The sequence below is a fragment of the Nelusetta ayraudi genome, unplaced genomic scaffold (assembly GCF_046127955.1).
Source record: "Nelusetta ayraudi isolate G7.1 ecotype Tasmania unplaced genomic scaffold, CSIRO-AGI_Nayr_v1 ptg000057l, whole genome shotgun sequence".
Lineage (NCBI taxonomy): Eukaryota > Metazoa > Chordata > Actinopteri > Tetraodontiformes > Monacanthidae > Nelusetta > Nelusetta ayraudi.
The window spans coordinates 2,148,448-2,163,213 of record NW_027466107.1 but is presented as its reverse complement, the minus strand read 5'-3'; positions in this window follow the sequence as shown (position 1 = coordinate 2,163,213).

The window sequence follows — 14,766 nt, the reverse complement described above, 5'->3', positions numbered from 1 at the left end:
GCGTATCTTCTTCATTGTTACGTTTCCGCCATTGAACTTCCTGTGCGACAGACGGAGCGCTCGTCACTTGTTCCAACAGGTTTCTGTCGCTACGTAATTATCTATGCAGGTTGTGACGTCATTGTCTTTCGTTTTGAAGTGTCGCCATTTACATCCCAGAACACCGAGAGCAAATCTACGGTATGTACTCTTGTTTGAGATTTTAATTCAACACAATTTCAGGTTTCCTCCTATGATGATAATGATAATAATGATAATGATAATAATAATAATAATAATAATAGGAAAAAAATGAAATTCTTATCTGTTACAATTAAATTAAATTTGCAATACAGAGAATTTTACCCGCCTAGCAAATATTCATTTCTTAAATAACACAAACACACAAAATAGTTATCAGACATAATAGTTTGATATCTAAATATATCGTACAAACATTTTATAATGCTGTTTTTTTTGTTTTGTTTTGTTTTTTACATGGCTGAGCTGCAATGGCATAAAAATATACAGGCAAAGTTTTCACTTCAGTGGGAATCTCTTCTATGTTTGAACTATTTATCTGCTGCTCAACGTCAACTGCTCATCACCAAAGTCAATATGGATCAGGATGCCTTTCAGAAGCAAAACAACACACAAATGTTCAATTATTATTTTTTTAATAATAGTCAATCTATACAAAAATAAACAATATAAAATTACAAGAGAGAAATGTAATCAAGCCAGTGTTGTGATGGGTGTTACTGAACATTATCTTCCAACTTGTAAATTGTTAAGGACATTTTCTTAAGTTTATGAAAGAGCAGTCTCGGAGAAAATCACATCTTAACCAGCATATTAAGGCTGGTTTTCTGAAAGACAGTCTTGCAGTCTCAATACATGAAAACAAACCATTTCCTCCAACACAGATTTAGTGGGAAAAAAAAAGAAAAAAAAAAAGATGCAGCCGTAACAAAAACAAAAACACAAAAAGTGTGGGAATTCAGGTTAAATCGCTCCTTCAAGCGTCTCCTCCCCTCCACTTTGTTTGAACTTCCTACCACACTTTACAACTTTGAATGAGCTCTTGCATTTGTTTGACTGCATCTATGGAGGAATCTTTGAGCGCGAGTCCAAGTAAGACGGGCCTGTTGCTGGCTTCCTGCGACACAAACGTTGCCAGGTGTTTGGCACAAACATGCGTCATTGGCTGAGAACACACAAAAAGAAAGCAGAGCACAGAAATGAGGTGGTGAGAACATTGCATTGCTACATTTCTAAAAATAAACACTCCTGACCTGCAACTCCCTTAGTTTTGGACATAAAATTAAAAAAAATAAATCCAAAATCAATTAATATATTATATATACACACTGTAAAGGCCCAATACACCACACCCATTTTCAGTTTCATTATCCATCCCCAGCTCCATTTCAAGAGCCTCATGTGACTATTTATAAAAATGACAAGCTAGTGTTCAAGTACGTTTCCTCTCGCAGACAGTTTCCTTTGATCCTAATCTACCCAACCAATTGCCGTTTCCCATTTCATGGCGACGTGTGGCAGCATGACAACTGCACTGCCTCAAGTCACTCTCTCTCCAGAACACGTCCTACAATCCCACCACCGTACCTCCTCTTTTCCCAGCAGGACTTTGGTGGAGAACGTCGGTGTGCCGATATCATTGGACCTGGAGTCTGATGTGACTGATATGAGCGTTCCGATTTTACCGTACTGGGTTAGAACTACAAATATGTAATTGCTGAACTCAGTACAGACGACCTGTGTAGAAATTCCATTGACTTCTTTCTCCGCGCGTCTCGATCTGATAACGGGCTCAGCCGAAGACATCTTGTCAATCCTGGGAAAGAAAAGAGAAAGTGCAAGAGGCATGTGATAGATGATAAGGCTGCAGCTTATAAGGAATTACTTTTTGTTTTTTTGCTTATTACTTCCAACTTTTCAAACTGTTTAACAGTCAAACAAATCACTACTGGCACTGCGATATTAGCCGTACTGTACTCATGATTACTACAATGTTCTGCGTCTCATTTTGTCCAGTGTAGAACTGCTTTGTACATTGTTGACTCACTGGGTCACTTGACACGGAAGCAGTTGTAATACGATGGCTATGCCAACATTTAATTTGACATACTGACTAGATAGATAGATAGATGAATACTTTATTAATCTCCGAGAGAAATTTGCATAGTTTAAAAAAACATATCTCTCTCTCTCTCTCTCTCTCTCTCTCTGTCTCTGTCTCTGTCTCTGTCTCTGTCTCTGTGCGTGTGTTTAGGTAGCGCTGTAAAGATGCTGCTCTAACCAAGGCTGCAGTAACATCAAATCTAGAACTATAAACTGGCGTGGAGATGCTGTTAGCTCCATGACTAGCAACGTGTTAGCCACACAGCTACGGTTAGCTTCGGCGTTACGTTTCTCTCATCACACTTAAGGACGCGATGAAAAAAAAAGAGAAAAAAGCCTGTGGTCTCGACATTACCCTACCTTGTTTCTCTGTCCGTGTGCAGTCTGAACCTTCTTCTGCACCGACGCTGCTTCACTTTTTTTTTCTTGTCGACTTGTCGCGCAGCCGGCTAAACGATCCCCCAGCAACAACACACGCTTCCTGTTTGAAGATTCGTGCGTGATGACGCAATAAGAACCCGCCCACCTCCTGGTCTTGCACAACTGTGATTTAATACTTATTAAGTAACATCAGTGGTCATTTTTTTCTCCCACGTAAAAATAAAAAAACATAATCAAAAACACATATGGGATTATAAACACCCAAACTTGTGGTATTATATAATTATGGTTTTAAATAATACATTTAAATGGCTCTGAGTTAGAGAATAAGCTGATTCTCTGCTCTAGTACATTTCAATCACATTTAAGCAATAGAACCAAGTGTTCCAGGGAGAGGAAATCACAGACGCAAGGGTTTTTTAATTAACTGTATATGGAGCTTTAATTTTAGTTGCAGCTGTCCTACACAACACCAACACCCCCTCCCTTTTTTTTTAATTTAAGCAACTCTTAAAAAATTAGGCAAACACGGTAGCTTTCAACTCAACTGTTTTTCAAAATGTGAAAAAAGTGATACATATTGCACCTACAAACGTATTAAATTCATCAAGGGCGAAGCATTGGTGCTGATATCTGAAGTGCATTTTAGAATATGAGTGATTTTTTTCTTTTTCTCGAGGTTGCCTTTGCCATCCGCAGCAGTCCAATCTGCTCGCCAGCTACAAGAGAGGCGAATGGTTCAGAAATCTTCCGGCGTTAGCAAAAAGTGCTTGCAAGACATTTTTTTCTTTGTAGGTGGATGCAAGGCTCCACTGAAGTCTGTGAGTGCTGCATCAGGCTGATCCAAAAGGAGCCGTCCCTATGAACATGACACATCCACAATGTCAAACGGAGCCGGCTCAGCTGAATTGTTATGCACTGTGAGTCGGCAGCAGGAAGTATGAAATTGGTTGGACCTCACTCTGTAGCCTGACTGTCCATCCATGTCCTTGACTGATCATTTTTGATATAAACAAAAAAAAAAAAGTGTTATGCAAATACAATGGGACACTTTCAGTTCACGGAGGAGGAGGAGGAAGATCTCTGCATTGAGGAGCAAAAGGTGAAAAAGAGGTTAATAGCTCTGCACCAGACGTAGTGAAGTCATTCTGTTTCCAAGCTGTCTGCCACTCGGCCCCATACAGACAAATTTAGGGACATCTGTCGAGATTCGTCTCTACGTAATATCTCGATAAAACCTTCATTCGTTACGATCATTGACCTGGACTCAATGACGACATGAATACATTTTGTCTTTCAAAGCTCACGTGGCCTCGCAACAACAGCATCACTTATGCCTTTGAGATCAATTCTTTGCATCGGTCAGAAGTCTGAGTGCTGGCTCCGCCTACTGAACCGCCTCGTTTTTGTCCCCTTTGCAAACATGTGGAAGGTCCTGCAAAAAAAAAAAAAAAAATCAACTTTGTCAGGAAGCCAAAGCCCAGCGTTTTTTGGTCGGGTGGCTGTAAACAGAATGCTAAATAGGCTCTTTAACAGTGATCTAGAGATTCTATTGAATAATAAATTGGGAAAGAGTGCCTCAATTTAGGGAGAAATATGCATGACAGATGGGTACAACATGGGAACTTTGAACTTTCACGATGGTGAAGGAATCTGAAGAAACTCCTTCACATTCATCTGCAGGGGAAACCATTTAAACATATACATATATATATATATATACATATATATATGTATATGTTCTCCATTCAAATGCATGAAAAACAGATGCTGTGTTTTCTCACACACACAGTTAACGTGTCTTGTTTTTTTTCTCCTTTGGAGACAGCACTTCTATTGGAACACTTCCTCTAGACCTCCTGCTCGTCTCTTTAATTAAAGGTCACTCTTTATGGAGGCTGTTCTTCAAAAGGTACATTCTCTGAAAAGGCAGAAAAACATGTTCACGTCAAGCAGAAAAAAAAAAAAAAAAATCTCCCTTCCCCCCCCCCCCCCAACTCTTTCAGTCAGGCCAAAGGAGGTAATTAAAACGTTAAATTAACGGTAACATTATAATATGCCATGAAATGACTATTCGCCGCTATCGCACAAGGTGTTTCCAGTCTGTCAGAAACTGAAATTTCCCCACAGTGACAAAAAAGAATGCGTCCCTTCCGGCACTTTTTAAACCTTCAAACAAACACGAGCGGCTCCGTAAAATGACACACAGAGATTCTGACGATGCATCGTGTTTCATTAAAAATATATAATGCCTTCACGGTCCCTTGTGCTGTTGCATATGTTCCATATCGTCGACCTTATTTGATTATGAAATGACCAAAAAAACAAAAGAGCGAGTCACTGATCTGATGAGCATCCAGATTAGAAAAAAAGAGCATATTAAAGGTTTATCTGTTGGGGAATTAGGCACCACTGAGGCTCTGTAATGAGTTCTACCTTGGTATTATTCATTCTTGGTGAATTACTGAAGCCTGCCGTTGCATAATAACTTCCAGTGGACTCACACTAATGGTTAGACTGGGTGTTCCAGGGGGTTTGATGGTCCTTGTGGTGTTTCTGTAAAAAAAAAAAAAAAGGAAAAGGAAACGAGGACTTGTTTAATTTATTTATAACAAGATTCATGTGAAGGCGGCGGTTGATGAAAATTGGATATATATATTTTTTTTTTTTGCTTTCACCCCCACACACGTTTGAAGCCGCAACTGTTCTTTTCTTCCACTTTCTGCTTTTTCACTTTTCTTTCCCACCGTTTCCTTGATCACGTGACGCAGTAGGCAGCGGCGGTGGCCTTGTAGCAGCGGCGGCAGCAGCAGCAGCAGCAGCAGCTGCAGCAGCAGCAACAGCAGCAGCAGCAGCGGTCCATCGTTCACAGGCACCGCCGATCTTTGGAGGCTGCATATGAAACGTGAAGGTGGGCGGCGGAGCTCGTCGCTCGCAGTGGTGCAAATAGATTTGCGCGCGGCAGAGATGTACTTTGGGTGACATCTTGACACGTCGAAGACATGGAGCCCCCGTATCTTGGATGACTGCCTCCAAAACGTCTCCTTTCTTGATCTTTTCAACCCCCGAGGGCGAGAGATAAAGCGTCTCAAATGCCAAACCTCCAAAAGTTGAGCCCTTTGTCATGGCGCGAGAGGAAACTCTGCCTGTCACGTGCTGCTGACGGCGCTTTAGGTTTTTCAGTTTTGTTTTTTTGTTGTTGTTTTTTTTTTATTTTACAAACGCATCGCGTCTCCGCCTGCATGACTTGTCGCGGCGTCTTTAACTCGCAGCTGTCTCATGTGCACGCTCTGTGTCAAAGTGTCACCCTCAACCAAAAAACACATAAAAACATCTCGTAGTGAGGATGAGCCGCTTCCTCTGCATCACACCGACGCAGCGATTCATCTTCACACACCGAGCTGCCGCTGCCGGTGCTGCTGCTGCTGCTGCTGCTTTTGCTGCCGTCGAGTTTGTTCTCGTCGTCGGGTTCAATTTTTCCTCTCTTTACGCGTTTTGAATGACAACAAGTCACATTTCAGGTCAACAGTCACGCTGCAGCGTCACAGGAGGGGGAAAAAATCTTCTGGGGTTCTTGCTTTGTAAAAATCAATGAGGGCATTGATGTATTTATTATATTTTATGTCTCTCTCTCTCTTTCACACACACACACACACACACACACACACACACACACACACCCCTGTGACCACCAGAGTGCTGCTCTGTTGCAGATTGAGCTGAAAGTGACTTTGTCGTGACATTTGAATGTTGCACCGGGGATCAACTTCTGTTTCTGCTTTCCCATTAGATGTTTTTTGAAAAAAAAAAAAAAAATGGACAAAAGAAAGAAATACAAAAAGGTGACAAACACAACATGCACGGCATTTGCGAGGAAGCCCCAAACGAATGCCGCATTAGTGCAATGATTTCATCTCTTACGGGAGGCAGTTAGATCACAAATAGAAGAAGAAAATAAAAGTCAGCGTGAATGTGACTCGTCAGACAGAAACCAGAAACCTCTGGATTCTTTCACACGCCACACACTGTTCTCAGGCACTGGCAAGTGAAGCCCCCCCCCCCACTGGGAAGCGGTTCCTTATGTCTCACGCACCGCATCGTGTTTCTGCCGCTTGATGTTGGCTCGAACGGGGCTGTGACTGACAGATCCACTCATGAACACATCCAAGTACTTTGGAGAGGAAAACAGAAACCACAGAGGCAGGGAGGGGGAGAGAGAGAGAGAGAGAGGAGAGAGAGAGAGAGAGAGAGAGAGAGAGAGAGAGAGGGAGAGAGAGAGAGAGAGAGAGAGAGAGAGAGAGAGAGAGAGAGAGGGAGGGGGGGGGAGAGAGGAGTGAGAAACACCTCCCACCCTGTCTCATCTCAGCGCCTCGTGATGTTCCAGAAAAGCACACATGACAATGTGACTGGAGCAGATTCCAGTCAGTTCAAGGCACAAACATCAAATTCTTTGGAAAAAAGAGAAGAAGAAGAAGAAGCCAAAACTAACATGAAAGTTGTGGTGAATCAATCATCCATCCATCCATTCATCCATTCGACCCTGCACTCAGGGTCGCAGGTGGGCTGGAAGTCGTTCCCAGCTGTCTTAGGGTGGAGGCGGGGCCACCCTGGGGTCAAGCCCACAATCTAACTTGATTTTTTTGTTTTGAAATGGAAAGAAAAAAAAAGCCAAAGGAGCGGTTTTATCCTCTGCAACAAACACCCATCTTACCTGATTTCATTCAACGTGCACTGAGATGGAAAACTGGAATTGATATGAAATGATTATGTGAGGGAAACCATCCATCCACTTTCCACCCCTGCTTCTACTTCTGCAGCACCACGAAAGGTGAGAGACCATCGAGGGTCACACCTGCAGACAGGGAGGAGATGCAAACTCCAGCCAGCGAGGCCTCGAGTGCCAAGCAAACAACTTTCTTACAGTGACGCAACAACCGCAGCACCGCCAAGATGCCCCCCCATGCCTCTATGCCCCCCCCATGCCTCCATGAAACATTTAATAAGAACCTATAGAAATGAACTTTCTCATGTACGGCCTGGAAATGAGTAGCGTCCCGATTTAAACATTTCAGTGTACACTTTCTTCTCCTGTATGATTTTTTTCCCCATTATCACTAATGCTCTGCCTCTTAATGAGCGAGTGGGCAACGGCGGCTCTGCACTTATGAATGTACAAACCAGCCGGTAACAGCTTTGCCCAGAGCGGCCATTAATACTTCAAGGTGTAATGAAGTTAATACTTTGGGAGAAACAAACGTAGCATGCAGTGGGGGAATCTTTTAATCCCACCATGAGCCGATTAAGCTTTCTGTCGCGCTGCACAACTTTCTGCCGCAAGTTTCTCACTCTCCAGCTACATGGAAACTGTGTCTTTCTAAACACACACACACACACACACACACACACACACACACACACACACACACACACACACACACACACACACACACACACACACACACACCAGGCTGGTGAATCTGACTAAGTGGAATCTGCAAACTAACCCTGGATGATGAGAGGATCCTAATTACACTCGGTAAACATTGAAAACAGTTTACAAACACAGATTCATGTCATTCAAATTGAAAATAACCCCGACAAGCGTTCGCAGGCCTCAGCTTCGACACGTGGCCTGATGCAACATCTCAATCCATCTATTAGAAAATACAGTTTTTTTTATTGAAAGTTAGAAAAAGAAAAATCTCAGTTTTTACGGTTTTCAGTTACGTTGCAGGATTATAATGAAAAACGCTTTGAATGAAGAATGCTTTCAGGCCACCAGATGCTGCTAAATCTTCAACATTGGTCCTTTAAAGTTATGCGTGTGAGATGCAATGTTGTGTTTATTTTCAATGTGTACCAGTGCAGCCCAATGCATCTATTGCATTATTTAATGCATCAATTAATTAATTCAAATTCATACTCAATTTATACACTCATACATAATTGAAAAACATGTTTGCATCATTAATAGATTAAAAAATATTCGTATTTCTATGATTACATTCATTGTGTAAACAATTTTGTTTTAATTGAATTTTGACCTAATGTAAAGGAGGATCTCACTTTCACTGTATAATTTCACTTTTGCCATGTATGTGTGAGTGGTATGCGTACGTGTGTGTGTGTGTGAGTGGTATGTGTACGTGTGTGTGTGTGTGTGTGTGTGTGTGTGTGTGTGTGTGTGTGTGTGTGTGTGTGTGTGTGAAAGAGAGAGGCAGTTTGTGGAGGATATCCATAAGGACGCATATCCAAAGGCCCGGCTGGAGGTGGGAGCCCTGCACTATTAATATTTCCATCATGCTGAAAGTTGCGAGGCGTTATATAACGGCTCAGCCATCAGCACCTTTGGTTCGTCAGTATTCAGGAGCCGGAGACACACAGGCTTCACTCGTCCTTGTTTGTCTATTGGGCACCCTTGTTAGTTCTGCTTTTGCCAAAAGATTTTATTTTCATTTTTTTTCCTACTTTGAGGAGAAAGAACACACCTTCCTCCCAGTGCATCTGAATTACCGGCACTCTGAGACAGGTCAGGTTAAACAGGCGAGTCTGGGCTTCACGTCTGGGCCGCTCTGTGCTCTGTGCTCCGTCTCGCATTTTGCGATCATTAGCCACGGCCTAAAAACATTTATTAGGCCCTAACTCGGGTCGTCGACGTCCGCGCATGTTTGCTGTCCGGGCCGTAATAGTTCACATCAGACGGAATTAACTGTCTGGAGACCTATCGATGGCCCTCACCAATGCCGCCTAAATGGGTCGGCCACGTCCGCCTGATGAGGTCATCACTGCTAATTTTACCCCGCCCCTTGACGCGGGCGAGGACGAGGGTGAACGGACGGATGGACTGATGGACGCGGTGCCCCCCCCCCCCTGGCGTGGCTCAAATTCCCACACAGATGCATCACCTGATTAATTCGAATAACTCTGTTCATTTGCGCCACTGATTGTACGCCTGCTCTGTGATGCAGCACCTCATTAAGTCGGAGCGGGCCACGAGGCATTTATGGCGGTCTGGCCGGAAAAAAACAACAATAAAAAAAAAAAAAAAAAAAAACCCACATCATTCCAAACAATTAATGTTGATGCTGGGAAGCCTGATGTAATGGATCCCTAACCAAGTTATTTGGCGGACTTGGAAACACACCCGGACTCAGATATGACTCCTGGATGTGAACGATGAGGCGACGGCGGAGATTTTGAAGGTACGATTTGACATCAAACGTGCTGGAATACTCGACTGCACTTTACGTCTCCTGGGGGATAAACGGCGCGGCGGCCGAGGATGAACTATAAAAAGCAGCGGAATCTCCATAGACGGCCGAGAGATCCGGGAGAGATTTTTCTTCTCAAACGCCGGAGGAACCAGACTCACCCCGAACCCGGAGAATTTCATTAGCAAAGTCATTTGCTCCCGGAAGAGGCTCGCTATGTAGCGCCGCCCGCACAAGCACAATCATCAGTAGCGGATCATTTGCAGCTATGGAAAATTATTGTTATTCTTTTTTGCACCAATCAAAGAGAAATTGGATCATTTTCTGCCCAGCACATCAATTATTGCATGGACGGCCAGCGACCTAACAAAATATTTGGTGCACAAAGAGTCTGAATAATGCAATGAAGGGGTTTGATATGTTACACCGTCGTTTGTTTCAGTCTGCCGTTGTGCAAAGATTGTTTCTGCTGCTTTTTTTTTTTATAATTCAATTCTCTGCTGCGTCCTCTCCTCTCTCCTCTCTCCCCCTCTCCTCTCCTCTCCTCTCCTCACCTCTCCTCTCCTCTCTGCTGCTGCTGCTGCTGCTCGTCTCTCTCTCTCCATCTCCCCAGATGGTGGCCCAGGCAGAAAGTGCTCGCTTTAGGTGGGTGTGTGTTCATGTAAATAACGCCGGCTGACTCATTGTATACAAAATGAATAAGTCACAAAAAAAACTTTATTTATCCCAGGTGACCGCATGAGAGCACTCTCTCTCTCTCTCTCTCTCTCTCTCTCTCTCTCTCTCTCTCTCTCTCTCTTTCTATCTCTGCACGTCCTGTTTACGCGACGACAGCGGCGGGACAAAAATACATACAGAAGTGATGTGTCTCCATAATTTATTGTCGCATCTATAATTTATGTGTCATATAAACAAAAAACCCCACGCGCACTCGCACACACCACAGGCATCAACGCAAACACTCACTCTCACCGATGTGTTTACAGCGTCTTCAGATATCAAGCAAAGTGGCTCCCAACGGTGCAGGAACTTGATTTGTGAATGTTTGCGGGCACCAGAGAGTGAAAGTGTTGCAACTCGTTGGTGATGATTGTTCACCCTGCACAACTTTAGCCGGACCTGCCAAGAGCCCACCGGAAACACTTGGAAAGTGGAGGTCCCTGCCTGGGAAAGTCACCGGGTTTATTCCCGAGGTTTCCCGTTGCTGTGAGCAAATACAAACATCTCTGCAAATGGATTTCATCACTTGATTGAGTCCTTTTTTTTTTAAAAAAAATTGTGTAAATTTATTGTAAGGACTCTGCGTTTGAATTGTTGCAAGCCACCGTACTTGTTTTGTTCATATGCTCCCTCAGCCAATCAGATTGCAATCGTGTCAGCCCAGCTGCGCAGTTGTTCAGAAGTTGCACGGAAGAATTCGCTTTCGGACTTCCTGCGCTCAAGTGTGTGACAATTACTGGGATTCTACCTTTAAACTGACTGCTTGGAAAACTCCAATATCCCAGCGAGTTTCTGTCCGTGCGAAACAGCCGGAGCGACAAAGTCTTTCATTCTTTCATGGAGGCGATTTGCTCCAGTTCAGAACATGCTGAACATGCTGTACCTCCATCCCTTCTGAATGGAGGCAGCACAACTTTACACAACTTTTTATATCTAAAAAAAAAAAAAAAAAAAGTTCACGCTGTTGCTGCCTTTAGAAAATCCTCACACTCCACCGCCGAACCCAGACTCCATCCTGTTTTTCTGCCTCTCATTAAGATCTCTTTCTTTTACTCCCCTGACGCTCGTGCACACACACATACCTCCTCAAATTTACTTGCTCAAGAAAGAACTGCGGGCATTGATCGCAGTCCTCGAACGCTCAGCGGACTGCAAAAACAGCGCGGCATGGGGCGGCGCAGAGGCCGAGGCCAAGGCCGAGGCGAATCCCACCAGAGGCAGGAAAGCAGAGCTTTTAAACGCAGAGCGGCGTGAAACTCTGGGTTTGGTGACGCAACAGTGGAGAGGATAATTGTGCGTGATTGATTTACTTAACAACCCGCCTGTGAAACAACAAACAGAGACAGAGGAGAGAGAGAGAGAAAAAAAAATCCAAATTATGCAGGTTAATGAAGTACACAACACGACTGCTTGTAACATCTCGCACATCTGAGAGACACCGACGGATGAAAACGTTTGAGACATGCATATTTAAGCGAGCTGAGAGTTGTCGCCCCTCGTGTTACTGTCGACGGCCGACGAGCATCAGAATCCTTCATGCGACTCAAGTTGCCACCACACGCTGTAGGTTCTGGCTTCGACGCGGAAAAAAACAGCATTAGCTGAATCTCAACGCAGGCGATGAATAAAACAACACACGAGGCTCCTGGGAGAAGAGGAGATTTTAATTTGCCCGGCTTTTTTCTTTTCCCACTTTTTTTTGGGGGGGCGGGGGGGGGGGGTTTGTTGTTGTCTGTCATTACTGCTTCCAGGGAGGAAGCTCGTCGCAGGCACCTTGTCTGCCGCTGCCTGTCTTTGTATTCAACGGGAGAGCGACCAGGGAAGGTTTTATCCAGCTGATAAAGAAACCCTTTTAATCACAGACGTGGTCTCGACAAAGAGACGTGCCGCCGCCGCCGCCCTTGCGACTGCTGCTGCTGCTTCATAACGAGTGGATATCGTATCCTTAACGGTTGGAGGGAATGTGTGAACAGCTTTCAAAGGAAATTAAACATGACATGTTATCTGTACGTGTGGGGTCAGGAATTTGCGTAAAAGTGGGAACAAAAATAGCTGAGTTGGTGCGAATGCTAATTGAGAGTAAAGAGCAAGAGATCTTAGAGCTGTCTAGAATTTAGGTACGAACGGATCGGCTGCACAGTCGGCTGATATTGCTAACATGTCTGAATTGGTGCAATCGCATTAATGTGCCGGTTAAGGTTCGACCTAGCTAGCTAACCAGCTAATATACACACGCTTTCAACAGCAGACATTAATGTTGTTGCACTTGCAGTTGCATTGAGTTTATGTGTGGATGCTTTGCAGAATTAGCATGCAAGCTAGCAAGCTAATATACTCCCAGCTATAACAGCACATTTAAAGCAGGCATGCATTTGGTGTGTACTAAAGTTTGAACACTCAATGAATTTAATGTTTTTTCTTTCATTCTCAAGACTGTTCAGTTTTTCACTGAAGGCATCAAAACTACGTATGAACACACATGGAATTATGTGGGAAAGAATAAAAGTATAAAATAACACATACACATATTTTAAATTTAAATTCTTCAAAATAGCCACCTTTCATCAAAAGCATCTTTAGAGTTATTGAACATGTTTTTCTTTGCTGCACAATTACATCTATCTTGCTCATTTCGATGTCCTCAGTTTGTATCTACAATGTAGATACAAACATTGTAGATGTCTGTACTAAAGACAGAGAAAACACATTGCATGAGAAGGTTTGTCCAAACTTCGGACTGGTCGTGGTGACTGTGTGAGAAATTTTCATATTTATAGTTTGCAATTTGGCAATTGAAAGAAAAAAAAAAAGAAAAACTAGCTGAAGGAGAGGAAGAATCTCCAGATGAATGTGCTGGGCAATAAGTGCGCTGCCTAATCAAGGAGGGAGGCAGTGTGAAGCAGAGATAAGGTCTCCTCCCAGGCATTTACAAATTTTGCCCTTCATCCTACACTTCAGCAGCATCAATCTCACATTTGGCCCGTACTGACTCTGTTGTTTCATGGATGCATGCTCCCATTTGGCTATTGTTTTATCAGGCAGCATAATGGGGACAATATCTCACAGGGACACGGCGCCGTCTTGGTGGGAGAACCAGTCTGAATTCATTCATCAGTCCGGGCCCCGGTGCCCGCTGACTGACTGGGTGGCATTTTGTACAGACGGAGTGCAGGTACGGTGTCAGCTCTAAGATTTGGCCGCTGTGTTATTTGGAACAGCGGGAGCCTCGAATGCGCTGCACACACCTGAGTAAAGGTCACAGAGGGAAAAATGGAGAATGCCGGCAAATTGCATCTCCTTTCCACCTCCCCCCCCCACTTTCTCCCCGTGGGGCTGCGGCGCCGGAGGGGCCTCCACGCGGGACAGGAACTTTGACGGCGCTGCATAAATCAGTTGTTTGTGTGTTCCTGTCAACTAGTTCTTTCTTCCACCTCCTCGGGGGGAATCATGAAAGGGTAACGCTACGCTATCACAAAGTTCACATGCAGTCTTGTAATTTAGTGGGGGTTTTTTTGGTTGTTTTTTTTCCAAATTACCACAGGGATGGAAGGACGGAAGGTTTCTGAAATCCTGTGGACTTGTCACGCACGTCTAGTGAAAAGCATTTCAACGTGGAAGACATGTTGAAGAGCAAGCGATTGAAATTATTCTACAAATTTACGATGGGACATTTTTCTTTTTTGTTTTGTTCTGATAAAATATCATAAAAGGTTGACGTTCACTTTGAATCTTCACTATCTATCTATCTATCTATCTATCTATCTATCTATCTATCAAAGCCTGTCATTATGAAATTGTCCCCTTGCCCAAAGTCACTTTCCACTGTGATCTCCAGCTGTCCAATCACGTCCCACTGTCTCCGTCCCTCAGCGTCGTCCTCTTAATATTATTACATCGATGTCAGCCGCCAGTGCTCCACTTGCCAATGGACTCAGGCTGTCAAATGTGTGGTGACATTTAACCGACGGCGCTCGAGGACAAAAAGGGTGGAGGAGGGAGTCTGTTGCACGTGGCGGAAAACAAAGATCTGGCGAATGCTTCTGGAAATTGATTTGTTTCTCTGTATTCCTCCCAAACTCCAAACTGTCGTCTTTTTTCCTCGGCTTTGTGTGCAGCCACTAAAGGGCTGCAGGAGTCTCATGAAGCTGCAGGGCTGCAGCTTATGGTTCCTTTCACAGCTAATGCTCAGTGTATTTTCAGTTGGTTTGAAAAATGTCATAATATATATATATATATATATATGTATATGTATATATATATATACATAAAAAACATTGAAAGCTCAGTGCCAATAAGGCGTGTTTCCTCCAACTGGGCGAGAGCTGCTGAA